General features: G+C 37.3%; 1 long non-coding RNA gene across 1 annotated transcript; it reads right to left on the minus strand.

Moving 5' to 3' along the window:
• Positions 1-22,756: 22,756 nt before the first annotated feature.
• Positions 22,757-24,410, minus strand: LOC145100253 (uncharacterized). Its single transcript, XR_013704928.1, has 3 exons — positions 23,646-24,410; positions 23,179-23,528; positions 22,757-23,073 (listed from the first exon to the last, which is right to left on the minus strand). It is a non-coding gene; the product is annotated as an uncharacterized LOC145100253 (long non-coding RNA).
• Between the last annotated feature and the right edge of the window lie 502 nt (positions 24,411-24,912).

Genomic DNA, 24,912 nt, shown 5'->3' on the forward strand with positions numbered 1-24,912 from the left:
GAGGGTTCCGGGATGGCTAGGGTGGTTGTGTTTGCAGGGGATTTGACTCCATGGTCAATGAGTCGTTGTGCCAATCGTTTGGCACTGTCGAAGGTAGCGGGGTTTGATGCTAGAACATTCCTCTGATACGGAGGCACTAGCCTCCATATGTACCTCTCGATCTTCTTCCCCTCGGTGGGAACCATATTGGGGCAGAGGGCCACCAGCTCGCTGAATCGGGCAGTATAAGCGACCACGTTGGTGCCCTTCATCGTCAGGTTCCAAATTTTCTGCTCCAGTTTCTGGATCTCGCCCCTCGGGTAATATTCCTTAGTCATGAGGTCTTTCATTGTTTCCCAGCCCATGTCGTTGGCTACGACGAGAGTTAGTGCCTTAACATGGCCGTTCCACCATGTCAGGGACTTTCCTTCAAAGGTGCATGCGGCGTACTTGACTTTATTCGCCGCAGGGCATGAACAGATTTCGAAGACTGATTCAGTCTTCTCGAGCCATTGCGAGAGGGCAATGACTCCGCCGGTGCCGTAAAAAGGCTTCGGCTTGTAATTGGTGAAATCCTTATAGGAGCACTCTCTCGAGCGCACAGGGGTTTCAACCGGGGTTGATTCCACAGGGGTTCCACCTCTGCTGGCATCAGAAGAGTGATACTGAGCCATGGCAGTTGCCACTGCTGCAGCTACGGCAGCATTCAGGGCTACAATATCGATGACCGGAGGCGGAGGAGGTGGTGGTGCAGGATTATTCCTGGGAGATTTGTGAGGAGGCATCTTTCAGCTATAAGTTTATAAAGATAAGAAAAATGGTAAGAATCAATTTGTAAGCAACGTGAGAGTGACACATGGACTAACTAACCATAGCCCAACAGTTGAATGAGTGTTTGAAATCACAATAAGAAATATTAGTAGGAAAGCACAAGTGTATATATTTTTCCCACAGATTAGATAGATTTCAATAATACTGGTATTACTGATGTAATAAGTTCAGGGAAAATCGACCTAACAGTAGGGCTTACATCATACCATATAGAAAAGTTTGACAGTTCTTAGATTCCTAATTAGAGTACTGAAAGTTAGGAATATTTTACAGACAAGTGCTACTTAGAGCACAGATGTTAAAGGCTATTCTTTAATCAAAAGACAGAGATGTACTAGACATCATCTAACGGCGATGGGAATTCCCCGGGCGAGCCCTGAGGTCGGACACTTGACGAAACACCTCTTGAAGGTGTTGATCCTGAGCCCTCTGACGAGCTCGAAGTTCCAAGATTTCAGCTCGTGAGGCAGCCAGCTGCTGCTGCAGGGTTTCATTGGTTCTCCGGGTCCGTTCCATGTCTTCTTCAAGACGGCGGATGCGGACTGTGTTGACACCTGAGTTGGCATCAATTTCCATGACCCGGTCGATGGCTACTCGACCTTGCTCGACATTACGAGCTATTCTGCGGATAATGACAGGCAGAGCTCGGTCAGCAGAGCCACCATCGCTGACGTTGTAAAAGCTTCGGTCCCCAAAGTATGGTAAGGGTTGACCTTGTTCATCACTCCAGCGATTCAAGTTGTTTGCCCACAAGGGAGTAGGACCTGGAAAAGCTGGTCGAGGGTTGTTGTTCGGGGCTTGACCTATGAGCGGTAGGTTGTTGACTTCAGGCTCGGAGTCGGATCCATCAGAAAAGCCTTCTGCGAGGTGATCATCCAAAGGGATTGGATGCTCATCTGCGGGCTCTTCATCGATCCACCCGGCATTGCCTTCATTTGGAAAGTACGGGTCGTCGTGATGGAATCCAGCCATTTAGATCTACGCGAGAAGAGAGGTATAAGAATATAGTATATGTGTAACTAGTAGTACAAAATACACCTATAGTATTTTAAGTTTAAGTTCTACTGATCTTCTTGTGGTATTTTTGGTAAGTTTTTAGACTTGTTAACCTATCACAACCATTCTAGGGCATATGCTAATCACTCCTAGGACCAACATAGTTGATCAGGCTATGCCATTCCCAGGACTGACCATACATCCCCGAGCTTACTTGTGATATTTAACAATCGTAATACTTTTGTTCTTGTCATTGTGACACTGATTTTAGTATGAATGCAGACTAGTATACTTAATTAAATATTTTAATATTTAAAGTATAGACTCTAGGTCAGAGTGCTTTAATCCCTAATGGGTTTATAGTTTAGTATATCTTTTATGGGTTGATATACTTGATTCACTATAAACAAGGCTCTGATACCAATCTGTCACACCCCAAAACCAAGAACGGAGGAAACGTTCTGGGGCGGAGGACGTCATGTAAAGTATCACAACACAGTAAATGTAAATAAGCAAACAACATCATCCATTGCATTAAATATATAATTTTAATACAAGCGTGTTCTGTACAGTTTTAGACACCAAAAAAATATAAGGTAAATCAAAATAATAATATGATGAGTCTTGAATGCGCTCCATCTTCTCAAAAGCTGGCATCGGTACCTGTCTACTGATGATCCTGAGAATACAAGTTATTTTGAAAGAGTTTATCAGCATTAAGCTGGTGAGTTCATAAGTATTTTAGTGTCGGAGTTTGTTATCAAAAACGTTTGTACGTGTCTCAAGTATAAGTTTGTAGAATGTATGTAAGTGTTTGTAAAAGTTTGAATCTCTCAGAAAACCTATATTTTCTATTAAAGTAGCCTTCTACCAAGGATTAACTGTTTTGTATGTTCGTTTGTTTGTAAAAGTGTGTAATTTCCCAAGTGCAACTATCTTTTAACAAAATATAGTTTGTACATTAAAGTTCAAGTGAGGTTATCACTAAAAATATGTAATGGGTAAATCATTGTAGTACTGTAGCTTAGTTTTATAGTAACTACTGCTGTACTAACTACCTTAAACCGGATTTATATTAAGGTAAAATGTGATAATTGCACCATGCTATCGACTGGTAACAACGACATACGAATGGTCGTAATAACGGAATGACGTTTGGCACCCGCAGACCTGCAGGTCCGGCTGTAGCTAGCAGCAAGGTGTAGGATAGTCAATCCAGTATAGATCTATACGCAAACTCACGCTCTCCCTCCAAGAGAATTCTGGCTACAACTCGGGCCATGGCATTTAAGGCATGCTCCGATACAGTGGATCACAACTGTTAACGTATTAATGTAAGGGTAATGTTTCTCGTTCTGGTATAGTTGTATATGTTCTCTTCCTAGTATAGTTGTATATGTTCTCATAGTATAGTTGTATATGGACTCATGAATGAACTGACTCATTGATCTAGCAGTTGTAATAGTATGATCCTGTGTTACCCCGATGGTAACTTACTAATGGTGTGCCTAGTACGTATGAATATGGAAGTACTTTTATGTCTATATATGTATATTTGATATATAATTAATATTGAAACGACCTTCGGATGGTCACCCGAAATCCCACCAGACCACATCCAAATCGAGAAAAAGGAAATACAGCGGATGGCCTTCCTAAGCCCTTTAAACATTATTTATACATCTATACATATATGGGCATGCAATTTATAATATAAAAGCATAAATAAGTTTTTATAAGACATTTGAAACATAAGTATTATTTTAAGAAAAGATCGACTTGATGTCAATCTATAAAACAATTTGAAGGCATAGGTTTGATAAAACAGTTTAAGTATAAGGAACATTTGTTTGAATCACAGTTGTAAATAAGTTTGAAAAGTAAAAGGGTTTGTAAAACATTTTGAAGTAAAACAGTTTGATAGACAGTTTGAACAGTGATAAAATCACTGGTTTCCCTAGTTATTAATCACATGTGATTAATGCAATCACATGTGATTGAAGCAATAACTATAAGTATTTAACTTGTATTCCCCCCCCCCCCCCCATAAGTATTTAAAACATTTAAAATCATTTCAAAGGTTGATTAAAGGGGTATGAACTCATTTGAAAGTTTGAAGATAGTGAGATGGAAAACTGGGCAGAGTTTCGTCTTGGGAAACGGATTTTTCTCGGGATTCTCGGGAATCTCGGGAGTAAAATCGACCCTCGGGACTTAAGCAAAAAGACCAGAGCTTCGGGTTTGAACGGGCATGGAAATCGAGGCAAGATTGTGAGAGAAAGGAGAGAAATGAGCAATTTTTCCGGAAACCCTCGCATTCTATTTATAGGGGGTCTGAGAAGCCTCGGTACGTGGGGCGTACGCTCGTACGCAGCGCGTACGCATACGTCATGCATGAGCGAGTCCTCGACTGCCTCGGCTTCGGATGGGACGGGTCGGATGGGGCGGGTCGGTAGCTTTGCATAGGGGCGACGTGGACGATCCGAGGCCCTTGATTCGAGTACGCGGGGCGTACGAGGGTACGCAGGGCGTACTCCGGTCCTATCTGCTGACTCCCCTTCGGATATTACCAAGAATTTATATTTAAATTTATATTTATTTTAAATAAACTTCTAAAGTTCATATCTCCTTCATACGAACTCCGTTTTCGACGTTCTTTATATCCACGCGTAGGTGAGACTAAGATCTACAACTTTCGTTTAGATTCCGTTGGCAAATTATGAAATTATTTTTATTATTTATTTATTAAAATGATGTGATTAAGGAATTTCTTCAAAAATTCATAACTTCTTTATCCGACGTCCGTTTTGGACGTTCTTTTTATGTACGCTCACGGTTTGAGGTTATCTATAACTTTCATTTAGATTCTGTTGGCAAATTATGAAATTATTTTTATTATTTATTTATTAGAATGACGTGATTAAGGAATTTCTTCAAAAATTCATAACTTCTTTATCCGACGTCCGTTTTGGACGTTCTTTTTATGTACGCTCACGGTTTGAGGTTATCGATAACTTTCATTTAGATACTTAAGGCTAAAAACTATTGTATTGAAACTTCGCGTTTTTCGTTTAATCGTTGTTGCCGGTTTTGCCGAGAATCTTCGGTTGGTCATAACTTCTTCGTTATAACTCGGATTTTAGGGTTCTTTATATGTACGAAAACCTTGATACGATTCCTACTACTTTATTTAACCCAAATAAGATTTTAGGAAAGTTATATTTTGACCTAGATTTGATTGGTTTTACATTACATTGTCTCGAAATATCGGGTTGTCACATATGTTGCCAGGTCTTTGTGACTTCTGTGCATAGTCATTACAAGGGGATCATTGCATATAAGTCTAGAATCTAACAGATTACAGTAAATGGAAAGAGTTTGGTATTCTTGCATTTACAACAAGGATTGGAATTGTGAAATGAGCATCATTGGAATATTGTCAATTGATCTATTTCACAAAGAGAGGACCTTATGTAAACAGAGTATGCAACTTGGAGTATGGCATAACTGTTGTTTGGAAAAACATAGTGTGTGTGCCTGGAGCATGGCATGAGTATTGTTTTAATTCAAGTATTAAGTTGATAGATCGAAACATAAATAATGAGTAATCAATATGGTGCTTAGATAAAAGTTGTTTTATTTACACCCAAGTGTTGGGGCCATATAGAATTAAGTATTATTCTTGTGTTTCACTTTACATGTTTTGACTTCCAGAATAACTAGGTCGTTCTTCCTGAATGACTAAGTTATTCAAACCATCCACAGTTAGTCATATGTTGCAAGTAGATATGAATCAAGACTGTCGTAAATTTGTCTTGTATGATTTGTCTAAAGTGCTTTAGACAATGCAATGGTTGCTACAACATTCATGAGTACTCATAAGGGCTGAGTATTGGATTCAACCCACACTCACTTGCATCACTTCATGGAATTTATCTCGAGTGATCGTGAGACGGTAATATCATATAAATCTTCAAACCTAGAGATATGAGTTGTTGACTATGAGTTGGTTATTCATTGATTGCACGAAAACTCATTGGTAAATCGATGTTATAAAACATACCTTTGTGAATAATTCAACAAGTAGTTAGTACCAGCATATTAGTCGAAGTTTATCTGTTCCTTCTAGAAATAGAAGCGATATCTGGGCCCCTCGATGATTTGGTTTTGACCTATGTACCAGGCCCGGTCAGAACCTAATTGATGTGTTCAATTTAGTTCTATGTCGAAACAAATCAGAGATCGAGAAAAAAATGATAGACAATAAGTAAGACCATGTTCCATGTGTTTGTCCAGCTGATATCATGAGAACAGAGGATTATATGATCACTTATCTTAAATGGCGTATCATCATCATCTCAGTTCCGAGAGACTTTGAAAGAGCTACGATTGCTAGTCGGATTTTGAAGTCATATTTGCAAGTATAGTTATTAGACTTATCCAAGTGGGAGACTGTTGGATATAGTGTCTAAGTCCATAACTTTATTTGGTATGTACTTGACCAGACCCGGCATGGTCCATTTGGGTTGCATGACATTGCAATACTTGGATAGACTAAATGAGAGAATAAGGCACTTATGATTATTAATATATTATAAGTTCTAATATATTAATAATAGTATTATTTAATTAGTATTGATCAAGTATTAATCTAGTATTAATTTGGTGATCAAGTTGAAACTAATTAAATATTTAGGGTTGATTATGACAATCATCAATTCTTTTATGGTGGATTAATGATCCATGGTTTATGGGTTATGGATGTAACCATTTGGAGCTCCATGGATAGTCCATGGGAGTTAAAAACCCATGGGTCATGAGAAATGAAGAGTCATGACAATTATGGGTCTTCATGATGAAACCCTAATTGTGACACCACTATAAAAGGGACCCTTTGGCTAGCAAAATTGGCACCTAGTGTTACTAGAGAGGGCATAACCGATTTATGAGTGCAAGAAGTATTCTCTCAAGTTATTCCAAGTTTTGTGGTGTTGTGTGAAGCATTTGAGGCACAACATTTGGGGTGCTAGGCCCACAAAGTCTTGAAGGAATTCAAGCAACAACAAGGTATGTATTTCTACTAGTTTTATGTTTTATGTAATCCCCATGCAATGCTAGTTAGGAAATAACCTTGAAAAAGAAATTTGCATGTATATAGAGAAAACATAGATTCAAGGTTATTAGTGTTTCATATACACTTAGGAAGTGTTAGAATGCTCAAAACCCATCAGAAAGATCATAAACGAGAGCCAAATCAGGTAACCCGTTGTCTATATTCTTAGACTGATTCAAGCGATCAATATAAAACAGGATCCTCAAAACCATAGGCATAGCATGGATATAAGAAATTTTGGTAGTCGAAAAGAAATCACAAATGATACCAGTAAAAGGGTAAGTTAAACCTAGGTAAATGGGTATTTGGGAAAGCAAACCCACGTCAGAGAAACAAAGTCCAGTTGAACGGTGGCCTCTAAAGGTAGAAAAGCTATATTGGAAGGAAAAGCCCCAATGGCTTTCAACGATTCCATATCCTCATCGTTAAAGGAGAAAACCTCATCATAAGATAACTTGATCACTCAAGTCATTCTTGGGAGAAGTAACAACACTAGCTCGAGGACGACTAGTTTTCTTAGCCGTGACGAAGTAAATCGGAGGAACAGAAGAAAACAAGTAAGATTAAAATTTACCTTCGCAATAAGACGATGACGACCGAAGAGAATAAAGAAGAAATTATCGGAAGCCATATTTATAGAAAATAAGAGATAAGAAAGATGATTTGACTGCTTCTCGGTTACCTAGAGATCGATAAAACTTATCCATTAAGGTACAATTTTTAAAACTCTTCTTTTCTCCTCTTTTTAATTTTTAATTTAAGTTATCCTTTTAATATTCTCAAAATTAACTCCCATATTTTCAAGAATAACTTGAGGGCAATTGTTAGGGTCGGGATCTTCAAAGCATTCAGGATCCTCAAGCCTCATCAGATATTCAGGATCCTCAACTATCTCAGGATCCCGACTATTACCGTTCTTATTATCTACTAACATTTATAACAGTTGTTTTCATTTTTAATTAACACATGTGTGGGAAATAGTCAAGAGAAGACTTATTCTTAACGGATTATCGTCTCCACTATGCTAAAGACCCGAAATACCAAGTCCAACAACGTTCACAAAGCTGGTCATAGAGGATCCCGGGAATATCGGACATCTTATTAGCTAGTTTAGACTATAAATTCACACATGTATCTCGCACACGATACACTCTACTTACACTAAGCTTACTCTACGAACTCTTTTACTTGTTCTTACTGAAATACTCTCTGTAACCATCATTTTATATTAATAAAATCATCAAGGCAGGTGATCATTATCACCTCCCAATGGTTGGTGCCAGAGATCCTAGCATGGATCAAGGGCTTTCCTTGTAAACACTCGTGTCATTCTCTTTACCTTTTTCTATTGCACAATTCGAACATCACAGCCTGTCATTCAATTTGGTTGATATATGTTAGTGTAAAGTCTTCGTTTTCTTCTTGAAAGTTCCTGTAAAGTAAAGATCAGCACCAAACGATGTGGCTGAGGCTCGAGTTGGACTCAATTCCCTTAAACAGATTTGCCGTCTGTTCCCATGGTACAACAACCTTAGCAGTATTGTGTACTGCTGGATATCACGACTTGCCTGAAAGAATCGCCGGAAGTAGGAGTACAGAGAAGGAGGAAGAAGAAGAGTATTTTCATTCGTGTGTTTGAATGAGACGGCAAGGTCTTATTTTATAGCTGAGCGTCTAATGCCAATAAATATCATTAATTACGCAATTAATGCATCCGTTACAGAATTCAAAAATATGGACCAAAACTGTCAAGTTAAGCAAAAACGAGGGTAGCGTTCGAGTTTTCAGAGCTACATTTGTGTCCGCAGGTTGCGCCCATGCAAGAGTTTGGTGTTTTTGGTCTACGAAATCCAAGATTTTCACCCCCCCCCTTCACGCGGGTAAGAATTTTAGCATAACCATAAACACAAGCTTGTAAGCCTTTCATGCATTCAATCTTATAAACCTTATTTGGTTTGGTCTTTCTACCAATGTGGGAATCATTCCCACATTCCTCTTTTTTTGCTAAATTTATTCTCAAACTAGGCGAATGCCCGCGCGTTGCGTGAGATATAAAAAAATATTTTATATTAAAAATAACTAAATCATTGTTATTAACAATTAAATAATAATTTCAAAAAAAATATAAAAAATGATTTTTAGTATTGTTATTATGTTGAACTATATTATAAGAGATAAGGTTGGAACTTGAAGTTGTTTTGCATATACAAAGTTATATGATTAAAATAGAAAAAAATTAATTTTTAAAAATAAATAAATTGTTATTTTTATCTATTAAATAATAATTTCATATTAAATTAAAACGTTTATATTAAATATTATCATTATGTAGAAAATACGATAATAGAGACATCTTTTTATCTATCTTCAATTTTATCATTGTGTACAACATATGATAATAGAGACAACTTTTTATCTTAAATAGTAAAAAAAATGTTTTGTATCATAAATATTACCATAATTATGTAGAACATATGATAATAGTGACGTCTTTTATAAGTTTAAAACTTTAAATTGTATTACATACAGGGTTGTAAAACTTGGCTAACACAACCAAATACTCAGCATGTTACTTAAACTCGGCCTCCAATGGAAGCGAGTTTGCCTAACTCAGCCAGAAGACACTCAGATCCTTATTAAACTCGTTCCAAATCTAAAAGATAAGGTCCAAAATGATTTTCGAAATTCTGAAATTTAATTGGTCACTTGTCGACAAAGACAATCTCACCAAAGAATACACTCAACGTCCTAGAAAGTTAGATGCAAGGAAGATCTCATGGCTTAGTCCCTTTAAAATATTTCACAATCTTTCCTATTTATAGAGGAGAATACATTCTCTTGTTTACTCTCACGATCTATGTGGGATGAAGACATTTTAATTAAACTCATTTCTTTATTTGCCAATAATTCTATTTTTCAGTAATCTCGTAAGTTGCTATAAAAATCAAGTTTTTATTGAATAACTTTTTGTTAAATCCTAAAATCATAAATTCAATTAGGTACTTAATATAGAAAGTTTGTTTATATGTATTTTCATGATTCAAAATGTCATTATGAAATGAATTCATTTATAAAATATAACCGAGCATATATTTCGTGCTTTTGAATCAAAGTGATTTTTCAAACAATTATAATTTTATGTTTAGGTAGATTTTTTTATATTTATATGACATTATGTAACTTATAATATTATTATAAACAATTTGAATAATCATGGGAGTTTCAAATGTATGTGGTGAAAGGAAAATGCTTCATTTATCGGTCCAAATTGATCAAACTCGGACCGACTCAGCTTAATATACCAAACTACATAACGTTTTTTCTATTGAAACCCGGTTTGTATATATTTTGTGTTTTTGAATCAAATTTATTTTTCATACAATTATACTTTTATGTTTAGGTAACTTATTTATAATATTATTAGAAACAATTTGAAAAATCATGGGAGTTTCAAATGTATGTGCTGAAAGGAAAATGCTTCCTTTATCGTTCCAAATTGATCAAACTCAGACCGATTCAACTCAATATACCAAACTATATAACGGTTTTTCAATTGAAACTCTGTTTGAACCTAAAAAAAAATCTTGTTCAAAACCATTTTTGGGATTCTAAAACTTAAATGGACAGTTGCTAATAAAGACAATCTCACCAAAGAATACCCTCAACATCCTAAAAATGTAGGGATAAGGAAGTTCTCATGGTTTGATCCCTTTGAAACAATTCACAACCTTTCCTATTTATAAATGAGGAAACATTCCCTTATTTACTCTCACCATCAATGTGAGATGAAGACATTGTAAAAAAACACACTTTCTTGTTAATAAAATATTATTCAACTTATTTAGTAAAACACCCTTTCTCTTGTTTACCCTTTCTTTATTGTTCAATAGTTTCATTTTTCCATAATCTCGTAAGTTGCTATCCAAAAAAGTAAGTTCTTATTGAATAACTTTTTGTTCAATTCTAAAATCATAAATTCAGTTAGGTACTTAATATAGAATGCTTGTTTATATGTATTTTCAAGATTCGAAAGTTCATTATAAAAAGAATTCATTTATAAAATATAATATGCGTATATATTTCGTGCTTTTGATCAAATCGAATTTTCAAACAATTATAATTTTATTTTTAGGTAGATGTTTTTTTATATTTATATAACATTATGTAACTCTTTTAAAATATCATTGGAAACAATTTGAAAAATCATGGGAGTTTCAAATGTATGTAGTGAAAGGAAAATGCTTCTTTTATGGTCCAAATAGATCAAACTCGGACCGATTCAACTAAATATACCAAACTACATATTTTTTTCTAGTGAAACCCGGTTTGTATATATTTCGTGCTTTTGAATCAAAGTGATTTTACAAACAATTATAATTTTAGGTTTAGGTAGATGCTATTTTATATTTATAGAAAATTATGTAACTTATTTATAATATTATTAGAAATAATTTGAAAAATCATGGGAGTTTCAAATGTTTGTTGTGAAAGGAAAATGATTCCTTTATCGGTCCAAATTTATCCAGCTCCGGTTCAACTCAATATACCCAAATACATTTTTTTTGTAACTAAAACACGGTTTAAACCTGAAAAAATTCGGTTCAAAACCATTTTTGGAATTCTAAAAGTTAACTAGACACTTGCTAATATAGACAATCTCACCAAATAATACCTTCAAAATCCTACAAAGGTAGGCATGAGGAAGTTCTCATGGTTTGGTTCCTTTAAAACATTTCACAACTTTTCCTATTTATAGAAGAGGAAACTGTTGGAATAGTGTCTAAGGCTGCAACTATATTAGACAAGTATTTGACCAGATTGTGCATGGTCCTTTTGGGTTGCCTTCACCATAGCAACTTGATAGGATGATTTATTATGAGAGAATAAATATTATTAATATATTATGAGAATACTATAAGGAATAATAATATTGTTATTTGATTAATATAAGTCATAAATTAATTAGTATTAATTTGGTGACTTAAAGAGATTAATTAAGTAAGAGGGTATAAACTGTCAATTGTTTGATAGTTACACTTTAGACTGTAAATCCTTATTGGATAGGGGTTGGACGAATTCTAGAGCTAAGGATAGCTCAAAATCGTCCAAGGCTATCTATGGTAAGGATATGGATTGCTTTAAGAGAAGATTATCCAACTAGGGTTTAAGTTGTAACCCTTAAGGAGTCTACAAGTATAAATAGACCCCATGGCTTAGGGAAATCGGAACCTCATTGAGAATAGAGAACCCCTGGCCGATTTCCTCCTAGCCTCTCTCTCCCAAATCATCTTCTTTGCTATTTGGTGTTTGTAAGCCATTAGAGGAGTGACAATTGTGACTCTCGAGCTCCAAGACAACAAGATCAAACAAGAGATTCAAAGGTATGCTTCTAGACCTGATTTTGTATTGTTTTTATACCTAATTAGTTGTTAGAAGTCTTGGATTCAAAGCATGTTTAATTAGAAAGCCTAGATCCAAGCATTAGGGTTTTGCATGCGCACATAGGAAAGTTCTTATGGCTAAAACCCATCAGTGGTATCAGAGCCTAGATTGGTTTCTATTAAATTTTTTCTTGTTTGTTTGAAACTTGTGTGCAAAATTCAATTTTTGTGTTTCTGAGTCATGGAATCAGCGAGTTCCATAGTGGACTCGGCGAGTTGGCCTGACTCGGCGAGTCCGAGCGTCAGGAAAGGCCAGATTCGGGATTTTTTGATGATTATCTTATGGAAACTTACCTTAATCATATTAGATCAACCCTAATCCTATTTTTTGATATATATGACTATAATCTTGATCTAATTAAAGATATTTATCAACTAATAAAATATTTAATTTCCTTATGTAATAATTAATTAATTATTTTGATTAAATTGGTAATTATCTTGCAAGAAATCTTGAATAAATCAAATATAGATAATTAGGAAATTAATTGTTAATTAAAATTATTTGTTATTTGATCCTCCATGTTTTAAATGTTTAAAACTTGTCCTCAAGTTTTGAAATTTATGTTTTGTGATTAAAAGTTTTAATTTAGACAATTTAAATTTCAAACCCTAGATTTTTAAAAGTTTAAAATACAACCCTATACTAATATAATATTACAAGATTAATATATATATATATATATATATATATATATATATATATATATATATGTATAACTCAAATGCTAGTCTTACCGTTAGTAGGCCTCATTCACGAATCCGACCTATAAGGTGGGTATAAGGTTGCGGCCTATAAAATGGCGCTTAATGGGTGTACACTCACACCCACCTCTTGCTTGATCGGTGGAGGGTCGTTAGCCGAACGGGTAGGATAGGGCAACCTCATCCTCTCATTAAAAGTATAATATGAAATACAAAGTAACTACACATTTTTAAAAAAATTTCCCAATCTTAGTTACTTTAGGAAAAGTGAATTGATGCAATCCCATGAAATTACACTTTGCACCCTTGCTAAGAAGTTAGTGGAGCGTGTGTGGTTTACCGGCACACTAATTGGTTCTAAGCAAAGGTGGCAAAGGGTGATTCATTGTTTATCATAGTTCGATGGAGCGTGTGTGGTTTACCGGCACATCGAATAGATGATCGTTACAATGAAGACACCATGTGAATTTGCATGGTAATTCACACTCGCTTTGTGTTCCTCGGTATCCCAGTCACAAACAAGAGGAGCATATCGAGATTTAAACATGCCATTGAATAGTTTCAATGAATCTCATCCGAACCTAGGAATTCTCAATACATTTAGGACTTAAAGTTATGTTTATATGGTGGAGAATTAGTGAATCGTCATTCACTTACCTTCATATTATTTGCATGTTAGATTACGACATCCCTTTTCTAATATGTAAATATTGTTGTTGGATCCTAGCCCTAATTTTTCTTATTGGGTGATAATTAGGGATTCATAATCTAATCTATCTTTGTCCTTTCTATTTGTAGATGTCGAACGCAAACAACGCTGCTGCTAATTCTTTCACATTGATGAGCCTTTGTCAAAAGGTCACTTTCGATGGGACGAACTTTAGCGAATGGATAAGATACATTCGCACCATTGCTCGCTATGAGGATAAGAAGTATGTCCTCGATGAGAAGCTCGAGAAAATTAACCCTGAAATCGCTACTCCGGCTGAAATGACCACTTTTGAAACTCATGAGCGCGATGCAACGAAGGTACATTGCATCATGATAGCCACCATGAACTCCGAATTCCAAAAGTCCTATGAGGACATGTACCCATACGAGATGCATCAAGACTTATTGGAGAGATACCATCAAAACGCGAGACAAGAGCGTTATGAGATTTTCACTAAGATGGGTCATGGAGAATCTCTTACCGTGCACCTGCAAAAGATGCAAAGGTATGTCGACCGCCTTCGCAAGTTGAATGTTGACTTTGGGGATGACTTGGCGATCGACATGGTGCTTCACTCTTTGCCTCCGAGCTACAATCAATTTAGGATGACCTACCACATGAACAAAGAGGAGGTCACCCTAAGCAAACTCCAAGGTCTCTTGAGGGTCGCTGAGAGCAACTTCAAAGGCAAGTCTGTTGCACCAACTCCCAATCCACCCGCTGCTCCTGTCTTGGCTATTGGTCAAGGGAAGGGAAAGAAGAGGAAGGCTTCGTCTAAGAACTATCGCAAGGTTAAAGCCCGAGATGGTGCCTCTTCTAGTGGGACCAAAGTTGATCCCGCTAAGCCCTGCCCTAACCCAAAGGAGGCAGAGTGCCACCACTGCCATAAGATAGGACATTTGAAGAGAAGCTGCCCAGAGTACCTGCAAGCCATCAAGGAAGGAAAGATCAAGCCATCTTTCGCAGGTATATACACAATTAAATCTAACGATTCTAATCATGCTATTTCTTGGGTTCTTGATACCGGTTGTGGTTACCACATTTTCTCTAATGTGTAGGGACTAAGAAGAAGTAGGGATGTGGAGCAAGGAAGGATCAATCTAATCATGGGGAACAGAAGATCGTCGCCTGTGACCAAGATTGGAGTGGATTCTTTAGTGCTTAGGAATAATTTATGTTTAGATTTGAACAATTGTTGCTATTCGCCAGAAATGGCTAGAAACATCATTTCATTTCATGGTTTGTTTAGACAAGGTTTTAGATTTTCTTTTAATAATGAGAATGGTTCTATTTTGGCTTATCTAAATGGTGTCTTTTATTTTGAAGCTATACCATGTAATAGAATTTATGAAACTGTTATGATTGTTGATAACTTAGGAAATGATGTTTTAAACATATATTCTTCCAATAGTATGGATAGAGCATCCTTGTGGCATTATCGTCTTGGACATGTCAACAAGAAACGCATAGCCCAACTCCAAAATGATGGAGTGTTGGAGTCATTCGACCTTAGGGAAGATGACACGTGCAAGTCTTGTTTGCTTGGAAAGATGACTAAATCACCCTTCACGAGTACGTGTGAAAGGGGTGAGGGTCTATTGGACCTAATACATACCGATGTATGTGGACCGTTTAGATCAACCACGAAGGATGGGAATCGCTTCTACATGACTTTTACCGATGATTATAGTAGATATGGGTGTATCTATTTAATCAAGCAAAAGTCAGAAACCTTTGAAAAGTTCAAAGAGTTCAAGAATGAAGTGGAGAATCAATTGGGCAGGAAAATCAAGATGCTTCGATCCGATCGAGGAGGAGAGTACCTAAGTCTTGAATTCCACGATTATCTCAAGGAGTGTGGAATAGTTTCACAATTGACGCCTCCTAGGACACCGCAGTTGAATGGTGTGGCAGAAAGGCGTAATCGAACCTTGTTGGACATGGTTCGCTCTATGATGAGTCGTGCTTCACTACCTATCTCTTTTTGGGGGTATGCCTTAGAGACTGCCGCCCATATCCTTAACCGAGTCCCTACTAAGAAGGTTGCCAAAACACCTCACGAGATGTGGACAGGGAAAGCTCCCTCATTGGCACATATCAAGGTTTGGGGTTGCGAGGCTTTCGTAAGACGAGATACTCACGACAAGCTTGAACCTCGTAGTGAGCGATGTATTTTCATCGGCTACCCGCAGAAATCCTTTGGATATCTCTTCTATAGACCGAAGGACAATGTTGTCTTTGTTGCGAGGAGAGGAGTTTTCCGAGAGCGAGAACTCATAGGCCAAGGAGACAGTGGGAGGCAAATCGAGCTTGAAGAGATTCAAGAGTCGATAGATGAAGGAACCTCTACCGCTGGCACTCAACCCGAGGAGGAAACTCCGGTTGAACCGATTGACGAATCCTTACCTCTTAGACGTTCCGATAGAGTTAGAGTTCAACCCCAGTTTTATGGTTTTCATATTACTACCGAAGGGGACACGTATATTAGTGATGGTACACTAATAAATCTTGATGAACCTAATAGCTATAAGGAAGCCATGACAGGCCCGGAGTCTGCAAAATGGAAAGAGGTAATGGATAGCGAGATCCAATCCATATATGATAACCAATTTTGGAATTTGGTTGATAATGTGCCCGGACGTAAGACCGTTGGGTGCAAATGGATCTTCAAGAAGAAGACCGACGTGGATGGAAACGTACACACATATAAAGCGCGATTGGTCGCGAAGGGCTTTACTCAAACTCCCGGAGTTGACTATGATGAGACCTTCTCACCAGTTGCGAAGATAAAATCTAGTAGAGTGATGCTAGCTATTGCCGCATTTCATGATTATGAGATATGGCAAATGGATGTCAAGACCGCTTTCCTTAACGGAAAGTTGGCTGAGGGTGTTTACATGGCTCAGCCAGAGGGGTTTGTGGATCCAAAGCATCCGAATAGAGTGTGTAAGCTTGAGAAGTCCATTTATGGACTTAAACAAGCATCTCGCAGATGGAATCTTTGCTTCGATGAGAAAGTCAAAGAGTTTAGATTTGTACGAAGCGAAGATGAATCATGTGTATATGTCAAAGCCAGTGGGAGTATAGTTAGCTTCCTCGTTCTATATGTCGATGACATATTACTCATAGGAAACGACATCCCGACTCTGCAGGAAGTTAAGTCCGGGCTCGGGAAGTGCTTCGCTATGAAGGACCTCGGAGAGGCTTCTTACATTTTGGGAATAAGGATAGTAAGAGAAAGAAGTAAGAGACTAATTGGACTTAGTCAGAACACTTACTTAGAGAAGGTACTAAAACGTTTTAGTATGGAAAACTCGAAGAAGGGAGAATTACCGATACAAAGTAATGCCAAGTTGAGTAAGACTCAAAGTCCGAGTACCAAAGCTGAAATAGCATAAATGAGCCGAGTACCATACGCTTCCGCAGTTGGCTCAATCATGTACGCTATGACTTGTACTCGCCCTGATGTAGCCTTCGCTTTGAGCATGGTTAGCAGATATCAAGGGAATCCTGGCAGAGCCCATTGGATTGCGGTGAAGAATATCCTTAAGTACCTTCGGAGGACGAAGGAATGGTTCTTAGTCCTCGGAGGGAGTGATGACTCGAAGGTGCGAGGGTATAGTGACGCCAGTTTTCAGACCGACAGGGACAACTACCGTTCGCAGTCGGGATGGGTCTTTACCCTGAATGGAGGAGCAGTGACGTGGAAGAGTTCCAAGCAGGAAACTGTAGCTGATTCAATGTGCGAATCAGAGTACATTGCAGCGAGCGAAGCGTCGAAGGAGGCAATATGGCTGAAGAACTTCATCGATGATCTTGGAGTTGTACCCGCCATAAAGGAGCCCATGGAGATTTTCTGTGATAATGAAGGAGCGGTTGCCTTGACCAAGGAACCGAGGGATCATGGTAGATCTAGACATATCGACAGAAAATATCACTTTATTAAACATCATGTAGAAGAAGGACAACTCGTAGTGAAGAGGATATCATTAGAAGATAACCCAGCAGATCCGCTTACGAAGGGACTGAGCAGGGTTAAGCACTTGCAACATGCTAGGAGTATTGGGTTGAAGGATGATATTAGCATAGATTAGATAGTAGAAGAAACGTGTAATAGATAAATGTAATTAACATTTGATGATTAAATAAAGGAGTTTTATTTATAAGTAATGTTACTGTCTTATGTTAATTGTTTAACTATTGTTTCATTTTGCATGTTTTGACTTCCAGAATAATTGAGTTTATTAAGAATAATCGAATTATTCAAATTGTCCACAATCGTTCATATGTTGGAAGTAGATATGAATGAAGATTGTCATGAATCGGTGTGTAGATTGTCTAAATGGTATTAGACATAGCAAAGGGTTGCTGCAACGTTCATGAGTGCTTATGAACTAGTTTTGAGCGTTGGAACAAACCCGCGCTTGCTGGAATCACCTTATGGAATATGATATAAAAGGGTGATCGCAAGACGATAATATCATATAGTCTTAAAACCTAGATATATGGTTTGTTATTTGTTAATTGATTGTACATTGATAATGCGAAAACGCATCAGTAACTCGGTGTCATAAAACGCATTGTTGTGTATAGTTGGTTAATGAATAAGTAAATGCATATAAGTCGAAGTTTATCTGTAACTTTTATCCTAAGAAGGTAAAAGTGATATCTCGGCCGCTCGATGATTTGATTTGACTTATGTGTCGGGCCCGGTCAGAACTGAATTGATGTGTTCGATTAAGTTCTATGTCAAATAAATCGGAGATCGAGAAACCAAAATGCTAGACTAATTGTAGCACCCGGTTCCTGGTACGTAAATGTTATTTGAGTATTTCCTTTCTTTTAGCCCTAGACTCGGCGAGTCATAGGTCCGACTCGCCGAGTGGATGCGGGACCCGGGACACGTTTAAGTTGGCGACTCGGCGAGTCCATATCCTGGACTCGGTGAGTCACAGCTGTTGGAAGAAACCCTAAGTTTCAGGGGTTTGCACCCTATTTAAAGGACTTATCTGCCCAGGCCAGCCCCCATTCTCTCCCCAGAGCTCCCAACCCTCGTTCTAAGCTTGTTCCTTGAGAGTTTGAGGCTATTGTGTGTGTTCTTGAAGGTTTTGAGGAAAAAGGGGAAGTAGATCAAGAGGAAGGAAAGGAATCCAGGCATCTTTGCACTCTTTCAGCAGTTCCTTTGAGGTATAATCCGTTTTTCCCCTGTTTCTATGCTTATTACTTCATGTAAGTCATTCTTGAGCCAAACCCCAAGTTTGTATGTGCAAATTATTTCGTAATAGGCTGATTGGCCCTTAGATCTAGGCAAGTTTGAGCTCCAGGAGCTCAGATCTGTTAGCTTTATGGCCCCATGTTGCTTGTTCACCCTAGATCTACCCTTTTGAGGCATTTTGAGCCCTAAAATCCATATTGGTGAATATCCACACGTAAAGTTGGAAACTTTACGTGTGATTCGTGTCCTAGAAGTCCAGATCTGTGAGTGGCATGGACTGGAATCGAGCAAATCTGTGTATTTAGTGGGTGCATGGCAACGACTCGACGAGTCGTTCATATGACTCGGCGAGTCTGTTCGCGAGTCTCCGAGTTTGTCCCCTTTTCGTAGTGTCGAGTGAGCAGTGAGTCACGGGGTGTGACTCAGTGAGTCGGAAGCTTAACTCATCTATGGAGGTACTCGGCGAGTCAATGCCCTGACTCGGCGAGTTCAAGGCAATCTCCTTAGATCAAGAACATACTCGGCGAGTTGTTCATACAACTCGGCGAGTCGCAGCATAAGTGTTCTTCGGTTGAAGATGGACTCGACGAGTTGTTCATACAACTCGGCGAGTCTTAGCATAAGTGTTCATCGGATGAAGATGAACTCGACGAGTTGTTCATACAACTCGGCGAGTAGGATGAAGGGCTTGAATATTGGTTAAGAAGGTGAACCCGTCGAGTTAGGCGTTGAATATTGGTTAAGAAGGTGAACCCGTCGAGTCGTCGCCTAACTCGACGGGTAGGATCGGGATTCAGGGCAGTCGTTTGGGTAGGGACTCGGCGAGTTGGAAAGCCAACTCGGCGAGTCGGGTCAACTGAAAGTTGACTCTGACTTTGACTTAGGGCGTGGTCAGGGGTAAAATGGTCATTTTACCCAAAGGTCAGTGAGCAGTGTTTGATTGAGTATGTTGTGGGAATTGCAGCTGGAGGATTTCCGGAGCAGCACCAGCAGCAGTAGGCAGTCAGTTCCCGATCAGATCAGCAGCTACTTCGAGGTGAGTTACCTTCCAGTAGCGGTGGGTCTACGGCCACAATGCCGGCCCACCAGTAGGAGTTATTCGTAGATGTTTGTCTCTGTGATATTCATCTAGGTATTGCCTGCGTTATGTTATGTGCTAGTATGTTATGATGCTATGTGCTAGTAACAGTAGAGGGGAGATAGTCCCCGAAGTATCCGGTCGGTAGGACCGAAGGGGAGGCCAGCACCCAGATATGCTAGACAGTATCCGGTCGGTAGGACCGAAGGGGAGGCCAGCACCCAGATATGCTAGGCAGTATCCGGTCGAAAGGACCGAAGGGGAGACCAGCACCCAGATATGCTAGGCAATGTCCGGTCGAGAGGGCCGAAGGGGAAGGTCGGGCACCCATATATGCCTGACGATATATGTATGTTATGAGATTATTTGGTATGTGGTACGATGGGGGAACTCACTAAGCTTTGTGCTTACAGTTTTCAGTTTTGGTTTCAGGTACCTCCTCAGCTAGGGGAAAGGAGCCGACGCGGTAGCAGCATGTCACACACACACTCTCCGGTTTCCGCATTTACGAGCTTCACTGGGATTTGTACTATGATATTTTGATTGAATGTATGAATTGGCTTTTAGACATGGTTCACTTTGTGTTATGATTTGAACAAACAATGTTTTTAGTTATTAATATTTTCTAAAGTAATGTTTTTAAAACAAAATTTTTGGTCGTGAAAATTGGGTCGTTACACTAATCATTCTATAGAATTGTCAGCATGATATCTAACAGAGGACTGTACGATCCCTTATCTAAAGGACAAGATTGATTAGATCAGAGTTTGACAGCGTCTTTGAGAGCTACGATTGCAGATCGAGTTGTACTTGTGCATATAGTTACTAGACTTATCCAAGTGGGAGACTATTGGAATAGTGTCTAAGGCTACAACTATATTAGGCAAGTATTTGACCAGATTGTGCATGGTCCTTTTGGGTTGCCTTCACCATAGCAACTTGATAGGATGATTTATTATGAGAGAATAAATATTATTAATATATTATGAGAATACTATAAGGAATAATAATATTGTTATTTGATTAATATAAGTCATAAATTAATTAATATTAATTTGTTGACTTAAAGAGATTAATTAAGTAAAAGGGTATAAACTGTCAATTGTTTGATAGTTACACTTTAGACTGTAAATCCTTATTGGATAGGGGTTGGACGAATTCTAGATCTAAGGATAGCTCAAAATCGTCCAAGGCTATCTATGGTAAGGATATGGATTGCTTTAAGAGAAGATTATCCAACTAGGGTTTAAGTTGTAACCCTTAAGGAGTCTACAAGTATAAATAGACCCCATGGCTTAGGGAAATCGGAACCTCATTGAGAATAGAGAACCCCTGGCCGATTTCCTCCTAGCCTCTCTCTCCCAAATCATCTTCTTTGCTATTTGGTGTTTGTAAGCCATTAGAGGAGTGACAATTGTGACTCTAGAGCTCCAAGACAACAAGATCAAACAAGAGATTCAAAGGTATGCTTCTAGACCTGATTTTGTATTGTTTTTATATCTAATTAGTTGTTAGAAGTCTTGGATTCAAAGCATGTTTAATTAGAAAGCCTAGATCCAAGCATTAGGGTTTTGCATGCGCACATAGGAAAGTTCTTATGGCTAAAACCCATCAGAAACATTCTCTTGTTTACTCTCACCATCGATGTGGGATGAAGACATTGTAATAAAACACCCTTTCTTGTTTATAGAACATTATTTAACTTATTTATAATATTATTGTAAAGAAATTGAAAAGCCATGGGAGTTTCAAATGAATGTGGTGAAAGGAAGTTAAAAATGGGGGTTTCAAATGCATGAGATTAAAGAAAAAATGTTAGCTTTATAAGTATGTATGATACCTATCTTTGAGTATCGATATCTCATTCACATATACTCTATTTTGGACATATAATATATCGTTTCGAAGTCCTCATGGAGGAGAACACAAAACCACTTAGAGTTAATTATATATACAACATATGTATATATTTATATATGTCTAAAGTTAGTAAAAATATAAATATTTATACTAAATTTTCCAACAATATATATATATATATATATATATATATATATATATATATATATATATATTGGATATTTAAAGTGTCCTTAAAAAATACAAAAAGTTATTATCTACTAATTAAAATTAAGGCGTGTTGTATAAAAAATAAGGATTTGTTTTTTTTTTGTATATTAAAAGAATATAATATATAAAAAACTATTTAATATATGTTAACATTAAGTAATAAAATATATGAAACCTAGTTATAAATATAAACTTGTCTTTTATTAGAGATTAACTAGGGAAGATTCCCGCTTTACGGGATTGGATACGCCGAATGAATGCACGAAACGGAAACATTTTGTGTTATCTTGTATTTACCCGTTTTTTGACCAAAACAAATAATACACAAAATATCCCAGCCATCCCAAAACACAAAAATAGGACAAAACCAAGTCAAAAGGGTAAATCTGTCCAAATCCCAGATAAACTTTAAAAATATCCAATTTTCCAGAAGAAACATAGATTTCATAATACCTTTGTACCCAACTCTCACCAATAAACCAATGTCAACGTTTACCTGCCAAAAAAAACCTAAAAAGTAACAGCAAAATCCAAGAAAAAACCCAAAATGCAAGAATAAGGTAATGTAACTTAATTACCTACGAAATTGAGCTTTATTTATCTACTGATTGGTGCATTTAATATCCACTGCCACATTGAATTCTTCATTATAGAAAACATAGTTTCTTTTAACAATATTTGGAATTGTAAGATCACATAGCAGAATCTGAAAGCATATTACAACTAAACTAACTAATAGCATATGGTATTGGTATGAAACCTTACTGCTTGGATAAACCAAATGAAGGATGAGAAATTATGTGCAAACTCCCCTAAAAAGCATAATAATAGGTTACAAACTATCCATCCAAAGTTAAATTGGTTTTCATAAAATTTTACAATTATCATCATTTGTCACAATAATCAGCCCAGTTCTGGCAACATCAAGCCTTCCTACAGTAAACAATGCAAAACAATTGGCTTAGTGCATTAAATATTTGAAGTAGAAAATAATATTTGAATGGGTTGGGCTGTAATAAAATTAGACACAAAACAAACCCTTTTGGCTTGTTGAGAGCAAGATAGACCTTTGGAGGCAGTTTCTTAGGAAGGCCATTACCATTTACATAAATCATATCCTTCTTAGGATCAACTCTAGTCTGCACATGTTATTGGAAAACAATATCAACTCTAACAAATGATTCTTTGAAGCTATCACTCAATGGCAATTGAAAAAATATACCAAGAATATGAATAAGCTAACTCGGGGAGTATTGCATACATAGCCATTAACAGTTACACAACCACATATTTGGATAACTAAACTCTAAAAAGCACCTTACTATTTGAAAATCTTCAAATGGTTTCATCTTTCAGGTCCCTATTTCATCGTCGTTACTTATGAGGACCTGTAAACACATACATAGTTAAACATAACAATTTTGAGAAGAATTGTTTACCCCAAAAAAGTAAAACACAATATAATGCTTGTAAACTGTGACACAGAAAGGGAGAGGAATGAATACCTGTAACAAATAGCAAACCATGGAGCAATTTATTGGTAAAAAACGATTTCACATATGAATAACTCGGCTTTCTAAGAGGAACCCCCATATGCGACCACGTCATGATGAGACCAACAGATAACATTTTCATCAACGCCGACTGTGTGGTAGATGCAAACCGAAAACACGACGGCTCAGGCAGTGGTCCCAGATACCAGGAAACGCAAAAGATCGATCATCCATCAAAAGAATCAGAAGGAAATGTCGGAGAAAATAAGCTCCTATATCACCCGATGTTGTATAATTCCAAGGAATGAAGCGGTGTCGACGACGGGTGTGAGTAAAAAGCGAAAGCAGACGGAGGTGATCGATAAATATTGGCGTAGAGAAAGAAGTTTCCGGGAGGTGGAGAATCGGACGAAACTCAATTGCAAACCCTAATCCGTCGATCAACCTTTTAAGCCTCTGCTTCACCGTTTGAAATCTACAGCCACCATATGAAAAATCTTCTGAATCATCACCGGTCGACATCTTCTCATCATCACAATTTCATAAATCTATAATTCATGGACCCTAATTTGACCCATGGCATACCCCCTTTAACCAACGAAAAATCACCGTTAATAACCAAATCTGCCAAAAAAATAAGAAGAAGAAGAAGAAAAAAGGTGAAGAGGAACCTGTGATGGATTTAAAAAGAGAGGAGCAGGGCATACCGGTTGGACATCCTTGAAACTTACCTGTGGTGGAAGGTTCGGAAGGAAGAAAGAGATGGAATGGTGGAAGCATCGGAATTGCAAGGAATGAAGTCGGTTCTTTGTTGAGAAGGTAACACGTAATTTACAGCAATTTCATTTTTATTGGCTTGCACACTATACGTGTATCCGTTAGTGAAAAGAGATAAATAAGAAAAAGCAAAGGAAAAAATTAAAAAAAATATCAGCCAATCATATGAAAGTCCTGTTCATCAGGCACTTATGAATTAGTATGTATATATAGTTGTTTACGTTCATAGAACGGTGTATGCACGTGTGAAAAAAAAATGATGATGTTACGATTAAAAATGCTTTAGTGCTAATACTAATAAAGCATAACAACATTAAAATTTCCATAAAGTTACAGGATAAATTATCATACATTTTTAAACCTGAATACACATATGGACAAAAAAAAGGTCATTTGGTTTCTATTATGTTTAAACGTTATAAGTCCTTCTCTTTTATTCGGGCTTAAAATATGTAATAGTAAATAAAAAAATTTATATATGGTGGAGTTAATTTTTTTTTAT

The sequence above is a fragment of the Lactuca serriola genome, chromosome 4 (assembly GCF_051521515.1).
Source record: "Lactuca serriola cultivar US96UC23 chromosome 4, Lser_US96UC23_V15, whole genome shotgun sequence".
Taxonomy (NCBI): Eukaryota; Viridiplantae; Streptophyta; class Magnoliopsida; order Asterales; family Asteraceae; genus Lactuca; species Lactuca serriola.